Here is a 27,300-nt window from a genome sequence, read left to right as displayed (position 1 = left end):
ATTGCGAACGGGTCCGCAATTCTGCTCTATCCATATGGAAAACCAGATAGGGGCTTTTATGTGACAAAGCCGCTAATTCTGACACACGTCTAGCCGAAGCCAAGGCTAATAACATGACCACTTTCCACGTGAGATATTTTAACTCCGCCGTTTTAAGTGGTTCAAAGCAGTGTGACTTTAGGAAACTTAACACCACGATAAGATCCCAAGGTGCCACCGGAGGCACAAAAGGAGGCTGGTTACGCAGTACTCCTTTTGCAAACTTCTGAACATCTGGTAGAGAAGCCAACTCTTTTTGAAAGAAAATGGATAGGGCCGAAATCTGAACCTTAATGGAGCCTAAGTTTTAGGCCCAAATTCACTCCAGTTTGTGGAAACGGCCCAGATGGAATTCTTCCGTAGGAGCATTCCTGGCCTCACACCAAGAAACATATTTTCGCCATATACGGTGATAATGTTAAGATGTCACGTCCTTCCTAGCCTTTATAAGCGTAGGAATGACCTCATCCGGAATGCCTTTTTCCGCTAGGATCCAGCGTTCAACCGCCATGCCGTCAAACGCAGCCGCGGTAAGTCTTGGAACAGACATGGGCCCTGTTGCAACAGGTCCTGCCTTAGAGGAATAGGCCACGGATTTTCTGTAAGCATTTCCTGCAGTCCCGGATACCAGATCCTTCGTGGTCAATCTGGAAGAATGAGGATTGTTCTCACTCCTCCTTTTTCCTATTATTCTCAACCCTTGGGTATGAGAGGAAGAGGAGGAAATACATAGACTGACTGGAACACCCACGGTGTCAATAGGGCATCTACCGCTACTGCCTGAGGATCTCTTGACCAGGCGCAATAACTCTGCAGCTTTTTGTTGAGGCGGGACGCCATCCTGTCTATCTGTGGCAGTCCCCACTGAACTGCAATCTGTGTGAAGACTTCCTGATGAAGTCTAAACTCTCCAGGACGTATGTCTGGTGAGGAAGTCTGCTTCCCAGTTGTTCACTTCCGGAATGAACACTGTTGACAGTGCTCTTACATGATTCTCCGCCCAGCGAAGAATTCTGGTGGCTTTCGCCATCGCCACTCTGCTCCTTGTGCCGCCTTGGCGGTTTACATGAGCTACTGTGGTGACGTTGTCTGACTGGATCAGAACCGGATGGTCGCGAAGAAAGGTCTCCGCTTGACATAGGGCGTTGTATATGGCCCTTAGTTCCAATATGTTGATGTGAAGACAAGTTTCTTGACTTGACCAAAGACCTTGGAAATTTCTTACCTGTGTGACTGCTCCCCAGCCTCGGAGGCTCGCGTCTGTGGTCACCAGGATCTAGTCCTGAATGCCGAATCTGCAGCCCTCTAGAAGGTGAGCACTCTGCAGCCACCACAGTAGAGATACCTTGGCCCTGGGGGATAGGGTGATCAACTCATGAATCTGTAGATGTGACCCGGACCACTTGTCTAGTAGGTCCCATTGGAAAGTCCTCGCATGGAACCTGCTGAAGGGAATGTTTTTCCCAGGACTCGAGTGCAGTGATGCACTGACACCTGTCTTGGTTTCAATAGGTCCCTGACAAGAGTCATGAGTTTCTAGGCCTTCTCTATCTGAAGGTAAACCCATTTCTGGTCTGTATCCAGAATCATACCCAAGAAGGGCAGACGAGTTATAGGAACCAACTGTGACCTCGGGAAATTGAGAATCCAGCCGTGTTGCTGTGACACCTTCAGCGAAAGTGACACGCTGTTCAACAACTGCTCTTTTGATCTCGCCCTTATTAGGAGATCGTCCAAGTATGGGACAACTGTGACTCCTTGCTTGCGTAGGAGCACCATTATTTCTGCCAATTACCCTGAAATTGGTAATGACAATCCTGTACCGCAATTGTCAGGTACGCCTGATGGGGTGGATAAATGGGAACATGAAGGTATGCAGCCTTTATGTTTAGATACACCATCAAATCCCCCCCCCCCTTCCAGGCTGGCGATGATCAGAGCGATTCCACTTTAAATTTGAACCTTTTCCCGTATAGGTTCAGAGATTTTAATTTTAAAAATAGGGCTGACCGAACCGTACGGTTTCGGGACTACAGCCAAGGTTGAGTCATATCGCCTTCCTTGTTGCAGGAGGGGAACCTTGAGCACCACCTGTTGGAGATACAATGTGTGAATTGTATTTAATATTATCTCCTTTTCTGGGGGAGAAGCCGGTTGGTCCAAAAAGGAAAAACCGGCGAGGAGGCACCTTTCGAATTCCAGCTTGTAACCCTGAGAAACAATTTTTTATTGCCCCGGGAACCACCTGTGAGTGAACTCAGATGTGGCTGAAGAGTCAAAGACGTGCTCCCACTGGGGCGGACTCCCTTAGCGGAGCTCCAGCGTCATGCGTTGGATGTAGTAGAGGCCGGGGAGGACTTCTGTTTCTGGGAACTAGCTGTGCCCTGTTCCCTTACCTCTGGTAAGAAAGTACGCTCCACGTACTTTTTTGTTATTCTGCGACCGAAAGGACTGCATTTGATAATGTCGTGCTTTCTTAGGCTGTGAGGGAATATAAGGCAAAAGATCAGAATTACCAGCTACAGCTGTGGAGACCAGGTCCGAGAGCCCTTCTCCACACAATTCTTCAGCCTTGTAAGGTAAACCTTCCATATGCCTCTTTTAGTCGGCATCACCTGTCCATTGCATGTTCCACAGGACACTTCTAGCAGAAATCGACATAGCGTTGACTCTAGAACCCAGTAGACCAATGTCTCTTTGTGCATGTTTTATATATATAAGACAGCATCTTTTATATATATATATATATATATATATATATATATATATATGTATATATATATGTATATATATATACATATACTAGGGTCAATAACATGGTATCTTTATCTAGGGTTTCAATCTCCGCTGATAAGGTATCTGTCCACGCTGCTACAGCGCTATAAACCCATGCCGACACAATCGCCGGTCTGAGTAGTGTACCAGAATGTGTGTAAATGGACTTAAAAGTACTTTTACTGCAAGCTATCTGCAGGATCCCTGAGGATAGTTGTTAAGTCAGCGCTACCTTTTGGGTAAACGTGACAAAGCTTTGTCTACCCTAGGGGAAGATTCCCATCGTATCCTGGCCCTAGTAGGGAAAGGATACTCCCTGAGAATTCTTTTTGGGAAGCTGCAGCTTCTTGTCTGGAGATTCCCGCTCTTTTTCTTCATGAGAGGAGTGAAATTTACCTCAGCTTTCTTCCCCTTCAACATGTGTACCCTCGTGTCAGGGACAGATGAGTCATCAGTGATATGCAAAACATCTTTTATTACAATAATCATATATTGAATACTTTTCTGCCAGTTTTGGCTGTAACTTTGCATTATCGTAGTCGAAACTGGAGTCAGACTCCGTGTCGATATCATTGTCTATTATTTTGGATAGTGAGCATTGTGAGACTCTGAAGGTCTCTGCGACATAGGGACAGACCTGTGTAGATTCACTGTCTGTTCTCTAATCTTTTGTGCAATAAATTTACCTCAGCACTTTATTTCACATATCCAATCAGGTGTCGGCGTTGTCGACGGAGACACCACTCACACACACATTTGCTCCATCTCCTCCTTAGGAGAGCCTTTTACCTCAGACATGTCGACACACACGTACCGACACACCACACACTCAGGGAATGCTCATCTGAAGATAATTCCCCAACAAGGCCCTTTGGAGAGACAGAGAGAGAGTATGCCAGCACACACCCCAGCGCTATATGACCCAGGAAAAAACAGAGTAATTTAATGTTTACCCAGTAACGCTGTTATTATCTGCGCCGAATTATGTGCCCCCCCCCCCTCTACTTTAAAACCCTCTCTTCTACCATGGTATAAGCAGGGGAGAGTCCGGGGAGCTTCCTCTCAGCGGCGCTGTGGAGAAAAACATGGCGCTGGTGAGTGCTGAGGGAGAAGCCCCGCCCCCTCGACGGCGGGCTTCTGTCTCGCTAAAAGTGTAAAATTGGCGGGGGCTCATGCACATATACAGTGTCCAGCTGTATATATGCTCCTTTTGCCAAATAAGAGGTTTATATTGCTGCCAGGGGCACCCCCCCTGCGCCCTGCACCCTTACAGTGACCGGAGTATGTGAGGTGTGTGGGAGCAATGGCGCACAGCTGCAGTGCTGTGCGTTACCTCAGTGAAGATCATGAAGTCTTCTGCCGCCTCTGAAGTCTTCTTTTCTTCTCATACTCACCCGGCTTCTGTCTTCCGGCTCTGTGAGGGGGACGGCGACGCGGCTACGGGACGGACGGCGAGGGTGAGATCCTGCGTACCAATCCCTCTGGAGCTAATGGTGTCCAGTAGCCTAAGAAGCAGGACCTAGCTTCAGAGAGTAGGGCTGCTTCTCTCCCCTCAGTCCCACGATGCAGGGGGTCTGTTGCCAGCAAAGCTCCCTGAAAATAAAAAACCTAACAAAATACTTTCTGTCTGTAAAACTCAGGAGAGCTCACTGAAAAGCACCCAGCTCGTCTGGGCACAGTATCAAACTGGGGTCAGGAGGAGGGGCGTAGAGAGAGGAGCCAGTGCACACCAGGAACTAAATTCTTTCTTGGGGTGCCAATTATTTGGCAAGATCACTGTAATTAATAATTATAAATCACTGATATTAATTGGTAAAATTTTACTATCGCCTGCCTAGAGAAGTGGAATCTAATGGGATTTTGTACCGGGGACACAATAACTTCATCAATTGTCTAAATCCCAATGCACTAATGGCGGAAAATGGGCACACGTCTAACAGCGCACTGATTATACTGAGAACTGGTTATACTGATCACTGATGATACTACGGAGAACTGACACTGAGCAGCAAGAACAGCACTTGACTATTGTACTGTAGTATACTGGTCACCACAATGCAGCACTGACACGGAGCACAGATATTAAGCACTGATCAGGATACTAGAAGTTACACGGTGCAGCAAGATACAGCAATGGCCTACTGTACTGTACTACTATATACTGGTGGTCACCACAATGCAGCACTATACTTCTATATACTGGTCACAACAATGCAGCAGATATTGAGCAATGATCAGGATACTAGTACTGAGTCTGACACAGAGTTGAAAGATACAGCAATGGCCTACTGTACTGTACTACTATATACTGGTGGTCACCACAATGCAGCACTGTACTACTATATACTGGTCACAATAATGCAGCAGATATTGAACACTGATCAGGAGAATAGAACTGAGTCTGACACAGAGCTGCAAGATACAGCAATGAACCACTGTACTGTACTACCATATACTGGTGGTTACCACAATGCAGCACTGTACTACTATATACTGGTCACAACAATTCAGCAGATATTTAGCACTGATCAGGAGAATAGAACTGAGTCTGACATGGATCTGCAAGATACAGCAATGGACTACTGTACTATACTACTATATACTGGTGGTCACCACAATGCAGCACTGTACTACTATATACTGGTCACAACAATGCAGCAGATATTGAGCACTGATCAGGAGAATAGAACTGAGTCTGACACGGAGCTGCAAGATACAGCAATGGACTACTGTACTGTACTACTATATACTGGTGGTCACCACAATGCAACACTGTACTACTATATACTGGTCACAACAATGCAGCAGATATTGAGCGCTCATCTGGATACTAGAACTGAGTCTGACACAGAGCTGCAAGATACAGCAATGGCCTACTGTACTGTACTGTACTGTACTACTATATACTGGTGGTCACCACAATGCAGCACACTGAGCACAGATATTGAGCTTTTCAGGCAGAGAACGTAGCCACGTCCTCTCTACTCAATCAACAATGCACAAGTGAAAATGGCGGCGACACACGGCTCTTTATATGGAATCCAAATCTCGCGAGAATCTGACAGCGGGATGATGACGTTTTCCCCCGTTCAGGTTTTGCGTGTTAGGCGGGAAGAACCAAGGCTGCCTCGGACCCGTATAAACCACATGAAGTTTGGGGGGGTTCGGATCTCAACGAACCGAACCCGCTCATCTCTACTATATATACATATATATATATATATATATATATATATATATAAAGAAGGGGGGGTGGGGGCGTCAGCGACCAACAGTGTCAATTAAATTTAAATTAAGTATGAAGAAGTAGCAGGATACGTTCCGATAGAAAGATAAAATTACATTTATTTATAAAAAGGGTTTAAGATATCAAAAGTATGGGATACAATTAAAATTACATCAAAAAAGAGCTAAAAAGTATAAAACAGTAGCTCTTTTTTGATGTAATTTTAATTGTATCCCATACTTTTGATATCTTAAACCCTTTTTATAAATAAATGTAATTTTATCTTTTTATCGGAACGTATCCTGCTACTTCTTCATACTTAATTTAAATCGAATTAACACTTTTGGTTGCTGACGCCCCAACCCCCCTTCTTTATTTCTAAATCCAAGGCAGCTTATCACTGCCTGAATCTATTTGGGGGCTAGCTGACACCTTATATTCGTTAAGGGGTGTCCACGGTTGAGTATATTACCTTAACCCTACATTTACTCTATTCGCATACACCTGTGGCGCCATACTACCACTATTTCATCATATATATATATATATATATACACACACACAGACAGGGAACATGGATTGGCACTCACCCTTCCTGTTTTTGACAACTGATTCCAGTGCCCTCTGGAATCCAAATGTAATAGAACTATACTCCAGCAGGCAGCGGCACTCGGAGTCTGGACACTTAACTGGCGTGTAAATTTTTTTTTAATCCATATCACTGTAAAACCAACGTTTTGGGGCAGGCATGCCCCTTTGTTAAGGTAATGTGAGTGGAAACAACAAGGGAATAAAAAACGTACCTTTAAAGAAGTGAAAGACCCGCCAGCGGGAAACTCAGGTGCCGGGGAAGGGAACAACTTCCATCCCTGCTCCAGTGCAGTGCGTCATTGCGGAGGCGCATCCCGAACTTCCGGTGACCAGGTTGCTAGGCAACCAGACTCCGGGTCACCGTGCAGTGAAGCTGTGAAATAAACAACATAGGCGTACAGTGAATATTGAAAAATACAATATACGCAGCATATTGTAGGACACTTAAGGTGCAGAATATTGATTAGTAATGCTGATCATTACATATAAGTAAGGGATCCACATTTGGTTCACTGTGTATCGCAATATATGGCTAGCATTTCTCCATAATAAGCATGTGGGTGTGATGAACATCATGATTGAGAGCCCACCCATGGTGTTACATTGTCAGTTCCACAATAACTCTATCCCGTTAAATGTTATGTAAGCATAGGTGACTAGACTATCTGTATACTATGGGAAATAGAGGCCATAATGAACACATAAATACTATACACGCATATGATGGAGAAGCTAATGGGGGACATAATTATGAATCATAAATATATATACTGTATTGCAGAAGTGCTCATATGACAAGTATTACAGATACTACCCATTCCTGATATCCGCACATGTGACGTAACAGACCCTGACTGACTGACTGACTCGTCACTAATTCTTTTACTTCACAATATGTTTGGAAGCTGAAATTTAACATAGGTGTTCTTCAGGTGGCAAAAAGGAAAACTATGTAATTCGAATTTTAATAAACCTTCCCTAAGGGGATGAGAAGGGGGTTGACATAATGATGTCATTACCGAAGCATGGCTTGTGTAGCGTGAACGATAACGTCAAAAGGACAATCGGATCAAAATTTGGATTGCGCCTCCAGTGGGTACAATTTAATAAACTACAAGACAGTTTCTGTCACTTTTTACTGTATCTGCTAAGGGGGCTCCTCAGGTAATGCCAAGAACCATGAATTCATATTTTCTTACATTAAGTCATCTCAAATTTACATCTCTATAGATTTACCAAATTTTTAACACTCAGTTAAATTTACAACCGTGAAAATCAGAAACTCCCATGTGAAGAACGAGTATAACAGATAGTTTGCCATAAATTCTAAATTAGATGAAGGGGAAATTGTTAGAGAGATGAGCTGTTTTGACAATTTTTTTTAGCTTAAATGGCTACAGTGTGCTTACTTTTAACAGTTTCATATTTAAACAACAACCTTGAACCTCATATTTAAATGCAGTAATAATCATTGCCAGAATTCACAAATGATAAATGTTATAAAAACTAGCAATTTCATGTTGCATAAGCAACATTCTGTATTGTGTTTTAACAAACTTAAACTTCAAACCATAAATTCATCCATGACAGTTGAACCCCAGGGACCAACAAATCAAGATTGTACTGTACTGCAAACAAATTTGTGGCCTTTGACCTGCCATATTGAATTTCAAACTGGTATGAATAAATTAAAACACATTAACAGTTTTGCTTACATTCAAATATTAGTCCGTTGATGGCCAACAGTCAGCCTGAGGGCTACTTCTAGCCCTCTAGGCCTCGACCGGCAGCTCCTTTTTGTTTAGTTACTCACTAGTTCTTATTCCTGCTTCATCTACATCCCTAGCTCCTGCTGATGCTAATGCTATGGAAAAAACTTGAAGGGCATGAATCAAAGAATAACATAGCTTCAAGTTGTTCTTTGCCGGAGCATCCAAAGTCAATATCACAAGACCTCCTACGTACATTAAAGGATGGTTATGCAGTCTCTGCTGACTTCATTATTTTAGATGTCTTTAGTGGATTACATTAGTAGTGGGTGGTCACTGATACTCTCAGTAAGGTGCAGGAACTGAAGAGCAATTTGTATGATGTCTGATGGGCAGTGGGAATTTGAGTGGTGAGTGAAAACACTGAGCAATGCTTTAAGTCAAGTGGTCAGAGGTGTTATGAGGTTGATAAAGGGGGTTGCTTTTCTCCTTCCTTCTGTTCCTTTGTTTGTATTACTATATTTCATATTTTCAAAGCAAATGTATAAATTTAACCATTTAGTGATATCTAATAATGAATCACTAATTATGTACCTTTTAATAACATACTCACAAAGGTTGTACCAAGAAATATACCTTTAAAACATTAGGAATATTCAATTCATGAAAATGCACACCAGTCATAAAGAATTTAAAACATAAGAATGTATTTCCATAAACAATTGATACTCATAAAACAGTATTTGTACACTTTAAATCACCATATAAGACACAAAGTCACTCGCTGAGGCTAGAGGAGAGGAAATTCCATACGCTACATAGGAAAGGGTTCTTCACTATTAGGGCAATAAGGATCTGGAATTCCATATCAGAGAAGGTGGTAATGGCGGACTGGATAAAACGGATTGGATAAATTTCTGACTGAAAAAGATATCCAAGGTTATAGCATTTAAAATATTGACATTGCTAATCTGGGAGGAACATGATTTACAGTTAATTAAACATAAAACATTATTTCAATTGGGACATTATAATGAACTCGACTTAAGACAGATTACAGGTTGGACCCGATGGGCATTTTGCCTCTTTGCAACCTCATTAACTATGTTACTATGTTACCATACAATATTTTCACAAGTTTAAACTATATAAGAAAGAAGAGTATGAAAGGCAAGTGTGAGAAGCGTATGTATGTGTGTGAAAAAGAGTGAGTTATATGGGGATGTGCAGAGGAGGGGCAGCATGTGCTCCCGCCACATGTTTCCTTTGTATAAACCATATTGGCCAAAAGCTAGACTCCATTTTGGGAAGCTCCCATGATTCAAAAAGTCTGCAACACATGGTTCAAAAGAGAGTGGGGAAAACACATATGCCAGCAGTCATCTTGTACGAGCATACACTTACAGAAACTTAAATTACATATATACACTGATTTCATCTCTAATTATATTTCACATTACAATAACGTTAGAATGTATTTCCAACTTATGCAGGCCTTCCAAGGACCAACACAGTATTTTGCATGCTGGCTATGCTATAGCACAATCTTACTATAATGTAATCAGTAATACCCAATCCCATGCCTGCCATTGCTATAAGCACATGACCACAGTAACAAAAGGAAATACATGTAATGTTTTTCCATATTTCAGCAAGATACACTATATGAAAACACTGCAATCTGTTATAAATCAACATCCACAAACTAATACCACAAATGTTTTACTATAGGTTGTCTAATGTCCCAGTTACATCACAGATTCCCAGATCTACAACAAACATGTTTCACAATATTCTAATTAAACCAGCACCATTAACCTCAAAGTCATCCATATTACAGCAAGATACCATTGTTATCTATATTCCCAGACTAAAACTACCACTAACACATATTTAGCTCTGCTTTGTCATTTATCAATTATATATAGAGAGATTGAGGAAAAGCCTCCAAGCATCCTAGCGCATCAAGGTCCATGCTTGTGAGAGTGAAGTGTCTCTAAGCTGTGTCTACTGCATAGTGTGAGAGTCCTAGTGAGAGTGAAGTGTCCCCTCAGCTGTTCAGGTAGTACATTCAACTTGTGGGTGAGTGTGTCTTCCACAGGAAGTATGTGAAACCAATTTTACCAGTTTTCTACTGATTACTTCCAGAGCTTACTCTATGTGTAATATCAAAATATAATATCATAAATATATTGACATATCTAAAATGGATATTAGATTTTACCCTGTAACAGAGTTAATGGTGACTCTAAAACAGGCATGTCAAACTCGTGGCTCTCCAGCTGTAGTGAAACTACAAGTCCCAGCATGCTTTACCAGCTGCTTGGTGGAAGGTATGCTGGCAATGCATGCTGGGACTTGTAGTTTCACAACAGCTGGAGGGCCACAAGTTTGACATGCCTGCTCTAAAAGAATATAGGGATACATGTATGTTTTCTGTGAGTAAGCATCATGATGTGGGTTAATTGGGTAATTGACGTTTTTTTTCAGTGGCATGTGGACACTTGTGAATGATATATTTTTTATTATAGGAGTGTTGCACAAGTTGTGTCTTCTTTATTGCATTCATATGCTAAAAGAAGCAGAACATGTGTGTGCCTTCATTATTAGTTAATTAAAATGGTCATAGTTAATATAAAAATATTATTGCCGTCTTTTAATTTGTAAATATTGTCCTTTCAATATGTATTACATATTATATGTGCACAAAATACATTTCTTCTTCTTCTTCTTCTTCTTCTTCTTCTTCATAAATATATTAATAAATTGTTTAGGCTGTTTCACTTGTCTTTTTATTAGATTCTGCAATTCCAATGCCCATGGAATTCCATTAGAGCATAGCCCATAATGACCCTTTTTTATATTTTACTGAAAAAAAATGAATATACCCAGGATCACCAAAGAGGGACAACTCCTTTATGTGATTTAACCTGACACACTCTCATCTATCATGACATCTTTGGGAAAAATACAGCTATATCAAAAAATGAAATGTGTTATATTTTAGATTGTAAGCTCACAAGAGCAGGGACTTCTTTCCTCATGTGCCATTCATTTTCTTACTTACACTATTTTATGCTCCATACTCCCTTTGATGGCACCTAACCCTGGCCCTCATTCCGAGTTGTTCGCTCGGTATTTTTCATCGCATCGCAGTGAAAATCCGCTTAGTACGCATGCGCAATGTTCGCACTGCGACTGCGCCAAGTAACTTTACTATGAAGAAAGTATTTTTACTCACGGCTTTTTCTTCGCTCCGGCGAACGTAATGTGATTGACAGGAAATGGGTGTTACTGGGCGGAAACACGGCGTTTCAGGGGCGTGTGGCTGAAAACGCTACCGTTTCCGGGAAAAACGCAGGAGTGGCCGGAGAAATGGTGGGAGTGCCTGGGCGAACGCTGGGTGTGTTTGTGACGTCAACCAGGAACGACAAGCACTGAAATGATCGCACAGGCAGAGTAAGTCTGGAGCTACTCTGAAACTGCTAAGTAGTTAGTAATCGCATTATAGCGAATACATCGGTCGCAATTTTAAGAAGCTAAGATTCACTCCCAGTAGGCGTAGGCTTAGCGTGTGTAACTCTGCTAAATTCGCCTTGCGACCGATCAACTCGGAATGAGGGCCCCTGTATTTTCTATACCTGTCCTATATTGTCTTGAACTGTAAGTGCTGTTTTCTTGTTTGCTCATTTGATTATGTACTTGTAATGAGCGCTGCGGATCCCTTGTGGCCCCATATAAATAAAGGATAATAATAATAATAATAATAATAATAATAATAATAATATAGCATTATAATAATATAGCCAAATGTGTTATAGTTACTGTAGTTCATAGTTATTCAGTAATAGTTGAATTAATCCATCCATCAGTACAGATATCATTAAAGTATACAGTTTAACACATAGAAGGATCTATACTATAAACTGTGGGTACTATTTGCTATGTAATAAACCAATTAAACACAGTGAAATTTATTGTTCATGAAATAATAGGATAACAAGTGAAGAGGAAACATAATCAATATACATACATTATATGTATTCAATGATATGCAAAAGTGTGCCTGAACTGATAACAAAATTATCATCTTAAATTATATGCTTGGTAATTTGTGTAAAATATGACCAGGCTATACTTTCTTTCTTTATGTATCTGTCAGTGAAACTACGGAATTCATATGCTGAAAAGATAATAGCTAATGAGTGGAACTGAAAACCTTGTGATTTTGTAAGTATTACCCTAAGTTATTACAGTGAGACAGAGACCTCACTAATAGCTATAATTATATACATATACAGATATATAGATATATGTATATATATATATATATATATATATACACACCTTGACAAAGTGGCTATGGGCCCCGCAAAGTTGGATTTTTATGTGACACCTTAAATAAGATTTCAGATTTTATACAAATCCCGGAGTGCCGCTGTTTCTCTCTCTCTCTCTCTCTCTCTCTCTCTCTCTCTCTGAGTATATATATATATATAAAACACAAGAATGCAATAAGTCACAATTAAATATTTTCCATGGTGCCATAGAAAATTATAGTCCAAGACCATCTTTACAAATCCACACTGCTCGGCACTCAATAAATTGATAAAATACCTCGGTGTTCCAGTCCAGTCACGGAAACCGTGAAACAATATTTCCAATCAATGGGTTGGCACTCACAGGTTTTTATAAATTCACTATATTATCCATACGAAATTCTTCAAATTACAACATCAACGTTTCGGTGTTAGAACACCGTCATCAGGATGCATAAATGTAGTATGAACAAGTGACATAGACAAACACATACAGTGACTTACCCCACTTACAAAGACACCAAGACCCCATTCACCAGCCTGCATGTGCACGCCCGGACCTCCAGCCGATTCGGCGGGTACGTCACAACGTGGCGCACCCAGGTGACGTTGCGCTGCTGCTATGGTAACAGATGCAGCTTCATCGGTTGCCAGGACAGCAGTCGCATCTCCGTGCTCCCATTTTTTCCTGCCACTGTATCTGCAGCTGGTCCATCAATGGGCGCCTGAAATAGAAATGAGCACAACATGTGAAAAAGACAAAGAGGTCAAAATCACACTGTTCACAGTGTGTGAAAGTTATCCTCAACAAATGTTCATTTGATCTGATGATACTGGTGGTTGAGGAGGCTGCTAAAGAGTTGGATACTGTTAAGTCCAACATTTCTGATTTTGAAAGCACCAATTTGAGCAATATGCAAGCCGATACCTCCACAAACTGGCTCCTGAAATTACAATCCCAGTGTAACAAATACCGGCAGGAGCTTATTAGATTTAAGAAAATGAAACGCTTGAAAGTAATACAGGATTATGAAGATAACCATGTTTATCGCTGGACGAGTGGGGACACTCCGAATAATTCCCGACCATACTCACGTAATGCTAGAACACGACGCATGTGGAGACAGCTTGTGGAAGTCAATACTTCACAAAGTGATAGTGACTTTATGATCTCTGAAGGTGAGGATGCGGGGACTTCACAAGCTGTCCCTTTAGGCATGCGCACATGCACTGGAAACCATAGTCCAAGCGCCAACGCACGAGGAGAGGTGGTCAAAAGGAGAGGGGTAGGAAGACCCCCAGTGGAAGAGGAACAAGTGATTTTCAATCTTTCTGATCGGGTCTTAACTGCTGATGAACATTCTCTCCTTAGTAAAGGATTAGCATTTGTACCTACCAACAGCCATTCGGCGTTTGAATGGAGTTGGGATTTACACAAATTCGACAGAAAACTTAGATGCTGTGAACATTTTTCAAATACTTCTAGCATCAACCAGTCCACAGATATCGGTCCGGTGGAGGAATTCTGCAGGGATAGAATCAAATCTTCCTTTGATCCACTTGAACACAACCCCTCCCTCAAATGTTTCACCAGGTTACTGGATGATTCTATTGAGAAGTATAATGTGGAAAATAAGACCATTAGACACAATCTCACACGTGGTGAATGGATGGCACTAACAGGTTTAGGAAGATATGAGGACATTGTCATACGCCCCGGGGATAAAGGGCAGAACCATTGTGATTATGAATACCTCTGATTATCACACTGAGATGATTAACCAACTTAATGACATGAGAGTTTATAAGAAATTGGCGAGAGATCCGACACAATTTTTTTTAAAAAAAGAATTGCACTTGATCTTAGTCTCAGCTAAACAGGAAGCAATCATTTCAGAGAGAGTGTTCAAAGCTTTGTCCCAGGAACATCCAATCACCTTGATCTTATATTCAATTCCAAAGATCCACAAGGGTCCAATACACCCACCCAGATGACCCATAGTGTCAGCAACTGGATCATTATACCAGCCGATATCCCAGTACTTAGATACTTTTTTACAGCCGTGCATCATTCATGAAAATATATATTTGAAGGATACTATATCATTCCTTATGGCCTTACAGATGAACTGTTCAATCCATACCACATGATAGGGCCTTGCATCAGTGGAACAATTTCTGAATGAGAGCACCTGGTACACGGGACCAGAACTGCCCTTTGTCATCCAACTATTGTCCTTAGTTTTACATTGCAATTACTTTTTATTCGATTGGCCTATTGTTTTCAAACAGCCAGGTGTGCGATGGGATCGAATGTCTCACCTGCCTATGAGAACATTTACATATTTGTTCAGGAAAATAAACTTTTCTTCAGTGAACCAACATTTACACAACATGTCAGATTATTCCTACACTATATTGATGATTTGATTATCTTTTGGTCTGGATCACAAGAAGAATTTTGCACGTTCATTGATAACATCAATTCTCAACAGGGTGCCATCATATTTACATATAAATCCAGTTTTGAAGAAATAGAATGTCTGGATGTAAAACTTACCAACAATGATGGATGGTTGTTATCCGCTATTTACTCAAAGCCAACAGATTGCAACACCCTTTTGAGATTTTCTGGATTGGAACACCGAGGTATTTTTTAAATTTATTGAGTGCCGAGCAGCGAGGATTCATATATATATATATATATAAAGTCCAGAGGTGAAGCGCACACACTTAAAGGATGTTAGAAGGGTGCCGTGTCAATTGTTATTGATACCATAGTTCCCAATGCTTACCCTGAAAGGGTTTAGACAAAAGGAGACCAGCACACCACCATATGAAAAAATATGAAAAGCATTTAATGAATCAGTAGCATTATCAGGCCTTTTGAAAAAAAAATTTGGTACTCATCATGAGGCTTTCAGCAGTATTCAAGCAGAACAGCCATCCCAATGGCCCGTTTCGGTTGTCACACCTTCATCATGGGGTCAGCTACAACATAGTGTTCAAACAGAGAACCTTATAAAGCTGTGCAATTTGCATAAATCAGATACACCTGTTTTGCCCAATCACCAGTGATTCAAAAACCTCCCAGGGGTATGTGAACAAACCAGTGTGGAACTACAAAAGCAAGACAAAGTTGCCCAGACCACTATCAACAGTTCCGTTGTACCGGAAGTGACAACACGCGACCGCGTTTGTCAACATCCGCCATGTAACGGAACTCAAGTGCCGGGGTACGTTTCCACTGCACTAGCATAAGTACCGCTGAAAATATACTAAAGTTCAAAAATGAACTAATAGCCTTTAAAAAAATCAAATATAGAAAAGTCAAGGATGACTACAAAGACTCACGAGTCTATCATTGGCTTTTGAATCAAAGTACCCGAAGGGTTTGGAGAGGTGCACAAACAAATAGATATAGACAGAATCGGACATTTACAGACATAGAGTCACACACATCACAAAGTGACTCAGATCAGTCCTCCTCCTCCAAGAAATCTTTTTTAAGGGAGCAGACACTTACACGCAACAAAAATCACACAGAAAGAGACCCTGCAGACGAGGGGGGGTCAAACATAAGAAGGGGCCCAGACAGATTACCAAAAACACTGAAGAAATAGTTGTTTTTAATCTCTCTGATTATATTCTCAGTGAGCCGGAACATGCAGTGTTAACTAAAGGATTAACCTTTGTACAGACCTTTCAACAAACTGACTTCCAATGGGAGACTGAATTATATAGATTTCACAGACAACTCAGACTAAAAGACTTTTTTTCTAGACAAGGCAACACAACCAGTACTGCTAGACATTTACCTTTTTCAGCAAAAAGTACATTTGATCCACCTAGTAATAACTCTGCTATAGAAACCTTCATACGCCTAGTTAAGAGGGACACAATACCTAAGATCAGACACAAGAAAAAACATTTTCAAAATTTAACTTCTAATGAAATTAAAGCAATACAGTCCTTGAAAAATAACCAACAAATCATAATTCGCCCCGCCGATAAAGGCGGTGGTATTGTTGTCCTTAACAGGGATGACTACATCAGGGAGGTGGACAGGCAACTGTCCATTCAGAGTTGCTACAAAAAATTATCTTTTGACCCTACTGGTTTATATAAAAGAGAAATTGATTCCATCATTGAACTTGGTTTCACTAATGGATGGATTGATGTACACACCAAGAACTTTTTGATACAGGATTTTCCCAAAATCCCTCTTCTGTATATTCTGCCGAAGATACATAAGTCTCTCAGTCTGCCGCCTGGCAGACCTATAATCTCGGCACGTGGCTCTTTATGTCAAACCCTCTCACAATATTGTGACTATTTTTTGCAGCCCGTGGTACTACAAAACCCCTATCATTTGAAAGATACTACTGACTTTTTGTTGAAATTAAAACAGTTTGGGATACCACCTGTTAACTGTCTTTTGGTTTCCTTGGACGTAACCAGTCTATATACGAATATTACACACAATGCAGGCATTGAGGCAGTGCGCCGTGTATTGATGCTTAATCCCCATTATAAAGGTCCACCTGTTGATTATTTGATTTTGCTTATGGAGATTATTTTGCATAAAAATTATTTTTTGTTTAATAATGCATTTTTTTTACAGCTTCAAGGAACCGCCATGGGTTCAAACATGGCACCGTCTTATGCCAATATTTTTATGTATGATTTTGAGACCACATATATCACATCAGATCCACTTTTCTCCAAATTTATAAGTTGTTATTTTCGGTATATTGATGATTTATTTTTTGTTTGGTCAGGGACAATTGTAGATCTAGAATTGTTTGTGGAGCAATTAAACCACAAGGTTGAGAACATCACTTTCACGTGCAGGAGTAGTGCCGACAGTATTGAGTTCCTGGACGTTTTGGTATCTATAAAAAATAACTCCTTCCATACGGAATTATTCAAAAAACCCACGGACAAAAATACACTACTTTTGGCAGACAGCTTTCATCCACGGCCCTTGAAGAAAGGACTCCCCTACTCACAACTCGTTAGAGTTGTTAGAACAACATCAGATCCTTCTAAGCTCCCTATAGCCCTACACAAAATGGGTGATAACTTCATCCAGCGGGGGTACAGTAAAGATGAAGTCGATGAAGCAATAGATCGATGTTTGCTGCTGAAACAGGATGATCTTCTATCTACACAACGTGTCGATGCTACTTCTGACAGATTGGTTTTTCCTACGACTTACTGCACTTCCTCTGGTTTAATTAGGAAGATCATTACTAAGCATTGGCACATACTACAAGCTGACCCGATCCTTGGACCTAGTTGCACGAATCCACCTCTCTTTAGCTATAAGAGAAGTCGCAACTTAAGAGAACGCATCACATTCTCTGACATTAGTCCAGGTATACACACTAATTTGCATTGGCTTACACTGCAAAAAGGAGCCTATAAGTGTGCGGGCTGTGCAAATTGCAGATTTCTCTTGTTGGGAAAAACCTTTACACATCCAATTACCAAAAGTAGCTATACTATAAGACATCGACTGACGTGCGATTCTCGCTATGTGGTATACATCATTCTCTGTCCATGTAATAAACTCTACGTGGGTAAAACTATCCGTATGCTAAAGGAACGTATATCCATGCACAGGAGTTCAATCAAGAAGGCCTTTACAGCTTTAGATTCCAGCACACCACCAGTAGCCAGGCATTTTGTTACTAGTGGTCACACTATGGCTGACTTTAGATGTATGCCAATAGATCACATCCCCCACTACGTAGGGGAGGCGATAGACATCGGTTACTTCTGCAACGTGAATGTGAATGGATCTACAAGTTAAATTCAACTGCGCCCAGTGGTTTGAATGAAGAACTTATTTTGACTCCTTTCATTTGAATTTTCATTGGTACTACCGTTTTACAGTCAACTGACCAAGATAGTATACTTTATGACAAATTGTCTCTATCTGGGATCGCTGTTGACAATGCCACTAATGCAACTTACTACCATTTCTATTTTTGTGTTTTTTATATAATTTGTTTTTTATGATCAATTAGCCTCTATGTCGATATTCTCCTACTAATGCGGCTTTGTATGCCTGTTTAAGATGATATTTATATAGGACCTATTGGCCCGTAGAATAAGTATCGACATACAGGTTATTTTTCATTATGTCCTATAATATATTTTTTATTATGTGTTATTTTCTTCTTTCATTTGATATTCTTATGCTGTATTTTTTATTTTTATTTTTATGTACAGATTAATGTATGTGACAAGTTGTGTACCTTGAGCACATAGGCGGTGACATTGCCAGTGATCTGAGGCCGGTTTTTGTATTGGCGGAAGTTGATTGTCGCGATGACGCGACATCTCCTCCGGCACAGCGGTACTTATGCTAGTGCAGTGGAAACGTACCCCGGCACTTGAGTTCCGTTACATGGCGGATGTTGACAAACGCGGTCGCGTGTTGTCACTTCCGGTACAACGGAACTGTTGATAGTGGTCTGGGCAACTTTGTCTTGCTTTTGTAGTTCCACACTGGTTTGTTCACATACCCCTGGGAGGTTTTTGAATCACTGGTGATTGGGCAAAACAGGTGTATCTGATTTATGCAAATTGCACAGCTTTATAAGGTTCTCTGTTTGAACACTATGTTGTAGCTGACCGCATGATGAAGGTGTGACAACTGAAACGGGCCGTTGGGATGGCTGTTCTGCTTGAATACTGCTGAAAGCCTCATGATGAGTACCAAAATTTTTTTTCAAAAGGCCTGATAATGCTACTGATTCATTAAATGCTTTTCATATTTTTTCATATGGTGGTGTGCTGGTCTCCTTTTGTCTAAACCCTTTCAGGGTAAGCATTGGGAACTATGGTATATATATATATATATATATATATATATATACACACATCATACACTGTAACTGGCACTCACTAAATCCATACCATAGCTTGTCCCGGTGCCCTCACATGCTGGATCACCAGCAGTACATACACAACAAGCAGGTGCGGCACTCGGAAGAAAAAATGACAAACTCAGGAGTTTTCTATATTAACGTTTCAGTGTATTACCGTCTTCAGGATATAAATAACAAATAACACACTCTTACCTTATATTGCTACAACACCCAGTGAAAGACAGGCTGTAACTGACGGGCACCCGCAGCAGCCACCGGACCGGAAGTGAGGCGCAGCTCCCGCCAGCGTCGCCCACAATAGCATGCCGATGCTACAGCTGAGCGGCGCATGCTTGTGACATCACCATCACCATAACAACCGCAAACACAGGCATCAATACCACTGAAAAAGAGAAGGAAATAACATGCCATGTAAAAACACTAAATCTGTATAAACATATCACATATGCATTTTCGTGTCCCTAGCTTGATTATGAGTATTAGATTATGATTATTAACACTACGATCTAACATAACGAGAACACTATAAGATTAGACTAATTACATCATGTGAACATAGACCATGAAATAGTTTCATTGAGTCCCCGAGGACTCAATGTATCCAGCCTGTAAATCCATTCTGTTTCACGTTTAAGTAGTAGACGATTACGATCACCACCCCTATGCAGGGGGGGAATGTGATCAATCATTCTGTACCTAAGACTTGACAGGCTATGTCTATTAGCAGAAAAATGCCGGGCTACCGGTTGTTCACTCTTACCACTGTTAATAGCAGCTCTAATTGCCGATCTATGTGCCGACATTCTCTCTTTAAATTTACATTGGGTCTTCCCAATATAAGAAAGCCCGCAAGGGCATATGATCTGGTATACTACAAACGTACTATTACAGGTAAGAGGATGTCTGATCTGATAAATTTTACCTGAGTGTAGGTGGGGGAACTTGTCCCCCGGTATCATGAAGCCACATGTAGCGCACGTGCACCTAAAGCATCCCCATTTTTTATTAGTAAGAAAGTGGGTGACTCTATTGGGGTCGCTGATGTCCGTGCACACAAGTAGATCCCTAAGGTTTCTGTCACGAGTATAACATGGCATAATTGTCTGTTGTCCAAGATGAAGAGACATATCTGACTGTACGATCGGCCATCTGTTTTTAGTAATTTTCTTAATTTCAGGAGATAATTCGTTATATCTATTAACAATAGGAAATCTATCTGATTATTTCACTTTTTCCTTTTTCTGCAATAACAAGCTCCTATCTAGTTTGAGGACTTTCTCTTTGATATTACATAGGCTCATGTAATCATAACCTCTCTCCATAAATTTTTGTACTGTTTCATCTAGTTGTCTACATGCCACATCTAGATCGGAATTGATTCTGCGTACTCTTACCATCTGGGAGTATGGTAAACCTAACTTAAGTTCACGTGGATGATTACTATTTATATGTAGGATGGTATTACGATCAGTCGGTTTATTGTAAACCGACGTGATCAAACCATCTTAAGTCAAAGTAATCTGAACATCCAAAAAATGGATCTGGATCCCTGCCATACTAGAAACAGGTCATCTATATACCGCATATAACAGAGAACCTGCGACCTCACCTCTTGATCAGAGAAAAATAAATCCTGTTCAATCTCAAACATGTAACAGTTCGAGTATCCAGTTAAACTAACGTTGGAGATGAGTCAATCTCAGATCCATTTTTTGGATGTTCAGATTACTTTGACTCAAGATGGTTTGATCACGTCGGTTTACAATAAACCGACTGATCGTAATACCATCCTACATATAAATAGTAATCATCCACGTGAACTTAAGTTAGGTTTACCATACTCCCAGATGGTAAGAGTACGCAGAATCAATTCCGATCTAGATGTGGCATGTAGACAACTAGATGAAACAGTACAAAAATTTATGGAGAGAGGTTATGATTACATGAGCCTATGTAATATCAAAGAGAAAGTCCTCAAACTAGATAGGAGCTTGTTATTGCAGAAAAAGGAAAAAGTGAAATAATCAGATAGATTTCCTATTGTTAATAGATATAACGATTTATCTCCTGAAATTAAGAAAATTACTAAAAACAGATGGCCGATCGTACAGTCAGATATGTCTCTTCATCTTGGACAACAGACAATTATGCCATGTTATACTCGTGACAGAAACCTTAGGGATCTACTTGTGTGCACGGACATCAGCGACCCCAATAGAGTCACCCACTTTCTTACTAATAAAAAATGGGGATGCTTTAGGTGCACGTGCGCTACATGTGGCTTCATGATACCGGGGGACAAGTTCCCCCACCCACACTCAGGTAAAATTTATCAGATCAGACATCCTCTTACCTGTAATAGCACGTTTGTAGTATACCAGATCATATGCCCTTGCGGGCTTTCTTATATTGGGAAGACCCAAAGTAAATTTAAAGAGAGAATGTCGGCACATAGATCGGCAATTAGAGCTGCTATTAACAGTGGTAAGAGTGAACAACCGGTAGCCCGGCATTTTTCTGCTAATAGACATAGCCTGTCAAGTCTTAGGTACAGAATGATTGATCACATTCCCCCCTGCATAGGGGTGGTGATCGTAATCGTCTACTACTTAAACGTGAAACAGAATGGATTTACAGGCTGGATACATTGAGTCCTCGGGGACTCAATTAAACGATTTCATGGTCTATGTTCACATGATGTAATCAGTCTAATCTTGTAGTGTTCTCGTTATGTTAGATCGTAGTGTTAATAATCATAATCTAAAACTCATAATCAAGCTAGGGACACGAAAATGCATATGTGATATGTTTATACAGATTTAGTGTTTTTACATGGCATGTTATTTCCTTCTCTTTTTCAGTGGTATTGATGCCTGTGTTTGCGGTTGTTATGGTGATGGTGATGTCACAAGCATGCACCGCTCAGCTGTAGCGTCGGCATGCTACTGTGGGCGACGCTGGCGGGAGCTGCGCCTCGCTTCCGGTCCGGTGGCGGCTGCGGGCGCCCGTCAGTTGCAGCCTGTCTTTCACTGGGTGTTGTAGCAATATAAGGTAAGAGTGTGTTATTTGTTATTTATATCCTGAAGACGGTAATACACCGAAACGTTGATATAGAAAACTCCTGAGTTTGTCATTTTTTCTTCCGAGTGCCGCACCTGCTTGTTGTGTGTGTGTGTGTATATATATATATATATATATATATATATATACACACACACACACACACACACGCACACACACACAGGAATTACATATATGTAGTATAATCCACCTCAGGCAGGATACAGCTTCACATGCAAGTTTTGCAGGTCAGGTTTACAGGCAATTCTTAAAACAGCAGTGTAACATTCCAAGTTCTGGTAATCACAAACAGTGTATATTCCAAATGGCTCCTAATGTAACCCCAGACCCACCAAGCTATCGCCTGGCCACTTGCTGGCATCAGGAGCAATGACCTACTGAACGAAAGGTAATGTGGTCCAGTTGGAACCTGGACAGGTCCCGATCAAACCTCATAGCAAAATGTGCCAGGCAGAACATTTTTGTCCCAGGGAGCCTGTTCTGAGCCTTCCACTTGATGTATTTGGAAGAAAACTTTACAGAGTGGTAATATTGGATCACAGAAGACATACTAGGGGGAATAGGGTGCAAGTTTGACCTCCTGTTGGTGTATGCTGGGCAGAACTTTGACACAGGGAGAATGTTCTGGGCCTTTCACTATATGAATCTGGAAGAAAACTGCACAAAATGTAAATGTATTTTCTCCCCTTGCATGGCAACATGGGCCCTCATTCCGAGTTGATCGCTCGCAAGGCGATTTTAGCAGAGTTACACACGCTAAGCCGCCGCCTACTGGGAGTGAATCTTAGCTTCTTAAAATTGCGACCGATGTATTCGCAATATTGCGATTACTAACTACTTAGCAGTTTCAGAGTAGCTTCAGACTTACTCTGCCTGTGCGATCAGTTCAGTGCTTGTCGTTCCTGTTTTGACGTCACAAACACACCCAGCGTTCGCCCAGACACTCCCCCGTTTCCCCGGCCACTCCTGCGTTTTTTCCGGAAACGGTAGCGTTTTTTCCCGCACGCCCATAAAACGGCCTGTTTCCGCCCAGTAACACCCATTTCCTGTCAATCACATTACGATCGCCGGAGCGATGAAAAAGCCGTGAGTAAAAATACTATCTCCATTGTAAAATTACTTGGCGCAGTCGCAGTGCGAATATTGCGCATGCGTACTAAGCGGAATTTCACTGCGATGCGATGAAAAATTCCGAGCGATCAACTCAGAATGAGGGCCATGGTTTGTTCTAGATACAAATTTACATTTTGACACTCACACAAGACAAGATAGGGTGGTTCCATACAATAGCATTGTCACTGGCCAGAAATGCCCAGTTTCATGGATAGACGGAGACAGATGAATTCCGTATGACGAGGATGGACATACAGTATAAAAATTGTGTAAATTCACATCATGTGTGCCTTGCATTGTACTCATGGGTTAGAAAGTGCCAGCTGTGTAATTTTTTTAGCCAAACTTTTCTTTTTGACTATCATTCATAGCATCAAAATATTTAAAATAATTTTAGCCTAATAAACACATGCTATACAGTGTCACCAAACAAAGACTAATAAAGCTAAATAGATTAATTCAGGATATTTAATAATGTTCCATACTGTAGCATATAATTGCTTAGGGACATTGTGGGGCATTAGTCCTGCCTAAATGTGCAGCCACTCATTAAAAGACACTATATTATTTATAACAGAGATAGCAATTAGACAAGTACTGGGGTACATATGGCTAGAAAAGATCGTAATTATACTCTGGCTAGTAACTTACTCTAACCCCATTTTTGTATTCTGCTTCCAAGGTGTTGGAGGATGCATGAATAGAGCAGACTACACTTTCAGTGCTGTCAGATGCATTTGGTATTGCAATTTTATTGACAATCACACAGATCTGTAGCTGATCCAGTGTAGGCAGGAACCCATATAGTTGCCACCAAACTCATGTCTACCTAACCCAAGCCCATACTGTGGCAGTATTGGTGAAGAACAGAGGCACTGCATAGATTGCACATAGATTGCAGACAACCAAAACTGGTCTTTCTCACAAGAGAACGCATTCAAAGACTCAATTAAAATAAAACAGTAAAATCAAAAGTTGACCAATATAAATGTATATGAAATACAGGAGATAGAAGGTGGTTTATTTTCTTTTTTCACTTTTAAAAGTGACATTTTATTGATTTTAATTATTTGGTATTTTTTAATCTACTGTATCTTCTTATGAACATAAGTGGACAAAGAGGATGAATGTATCGATAATGTGAATTACAAAAGAAAGACAACACTGAAAACAAAAAGTTTTATTTTTTTATGGTCACATATTGTAAAGGAAACTTTTATATTTGTCACATTTTTCAAGTTGACATGTGTTTTGATTTCACTTGATTCTAGATAATACTATAGTAAGAGGGTGGTTCAGTAAGTAAGGTAACAAGACCTCTCATGTGTGTAATGTTCTCTATTTGATTCAAATTTTTTGCAAAACCAGAGCAGGTGGACCACTGCTTCCACTCACTGATATTAGACTTTGCCTCATATTAGTCATATTAGTCATACATCAGTTGTAAGATCATGGGACTGGCAGAAAAATGGTCACACATTGAGGTGTGTAGTGTGAACAGATTTCTGCATCTAAGGGCCGTATCAGCACTGAAATTCATCCCCAACTTGTCAAAGTGTACGGTGAGAGCATTATGTCATGGAAACAGGTTTGTGTTTGGTGTACAGCCTTTGGTAATGACAGGACAGACGTTAAAGATGAGCAGCAATCCGGATGGCCAAGTACATCAGGTCTGATTCAGGACAGACACATTTGAGTTAGTGATATTGCTGACGAAATGAAGATCTCAGTGACTACTGTACACAACATCGTTCATGAGCAACTGGGGTACAGGAAAAAGTGTTCATGCTGCGTACCAAAGCAACTCACAGAAGATCACAAAACCAATAGGATGGGATTGTCTCTCATACACTGACATGGTACCATGAGGAAGGAGTGCAGTTCCTGCAGCGTATTGATAAAGGCGATGAAATCAGGGCGCATTATGTAACACCCCCATGACATGGAAACACACATTATCCCCACCTTCTAAAGAAACTCAAAACAACTGCAAATATGTCAGGGTTACCATGTTTTGGGATCACAAGGTGTGCTTCTTGTTGATTTCCTCACCAAGAGTTATATTCATCATGAAACTGTGAAATGAGAAACTATAGTTTTAAATTCTCAAACTTATATTTCACAATTTTTTCGATAGTCAACATAAAATTGAATGACTGCTCCTTTTGTGGAAACAGCTTATGGAAATGCAATACTTTTCCCCCTTCAGCTGAGGTGTTTATAAGGACTTCCTCACACTATTCATGTGCATTCCGTCACTGGAGTCTGCATATTCCCCTCTCTAACCCTGCAGCTGTAACCACAGACCCCCGCATACCTTGTCCTGGTGTCTTCTCTGCCTGATCCCTTCCAACATTCCATCACATGTGTCTCATCTGTGCCCTTTCCTACAAGTGTCCCCCCCCCCCCTTATCCCCACATATGTCCTGGTGTCTCCGCTGCCTGATCCCTCCCAGCATTCCTATACACTTTCTCCCCCAGCGGCCATCAACTTTTGTGCTGTGAAGCCAGGAAGGGGGCACATGAGAGAGAGCAGATGACTTCTCTCCGGTACCCAGCACTACCCTTGATGATTGGGCAGGCTGCAGGAAAGTGGGACAGGAGCTGAGGACAGACTGGAGGTGGCGCGGGCAGTCAATGGCAGTGTGGAGACAATGGGGATGGATCTGAATAGATTCCTTTCCTGAACAAGCTGCCGTGTAAATGGCAGCTTGTAAGAACATTCGGGAAACTGAACACCATCTCAGGATGGCGGACAGTTTCACTATCAAGTTTTGACTATAATGTATTTTCGTAGGGTTATGAATTCCACAATTTCTACATTTGTGGAAATTATCCTGACAAAGCTGTAACAAAGAGATACAGAGGTATCTTTTCCGTTAGTTGCGTAATGCAAATCCCAGCAGAGTGGGGCACTTGTATGGGCAAATAACATACACAATAATGTCTGAGTGGGACACATCTGTATGAGTCATATATCCTTCATTACAGCCTTGAGGAATGAGGCTGAAACTTAAAACTGAACAAAAGGGGTGAAATATTTATTTTTATTGAGTTGTTATGGTGCTCCCATTGGGAGGTACTGGGCCATTCTCCCTACAGCCCTGACCTGGCACTGAGTGATTTCCATCTCTTTGGAGCATTAAATAAACACCTGGGTGGAAGGCGCTTCACAACCAATAATTAAGTTTACCAAGCTGCCATGTCCTGGCTTCAGGTGCTGGTTTCTTATATGCCAGGATAGATGCCTTGTTGTACCATTGGAACAAATGCTTAGACAAGTATGGGGACTACTGTATGTGGAAAAATCAAGGCCATACTATTGATTATATATACAGTATGTACGAGATGAATACATTTACGCCATGAGAGGTCTTGTTTACTTATTATTGAACCACCCTCATAAAGATATCTACATTTTTCTGAAGTACAATATTTGAAACAATATTCTATTATTTAATAGAAGTTCAATAAAATCAATTATACTGTACATGATGCATCAGTAATATGATGTCTGGTATAATCTGTCTTGTTCAGAGATTATT

The sequence above is a fragment of the Pseudophryne corroboree genome, chromosome 8 (assembly GCF_028390025.1).
Source record: "Pseudophryne corroboree isolate aPseCor3 chromosome 8, aPseCor3.hap2, whole genome shotgun sequence".
NCBI lineage: Eukaryota > Metazoa > Chordata > Amphibia > Anura > Myobatrachidae > Pseudophryne > Pseudophryne corroboree.
Note: the sequence above shows the minus strand (reverse complement) of the source record.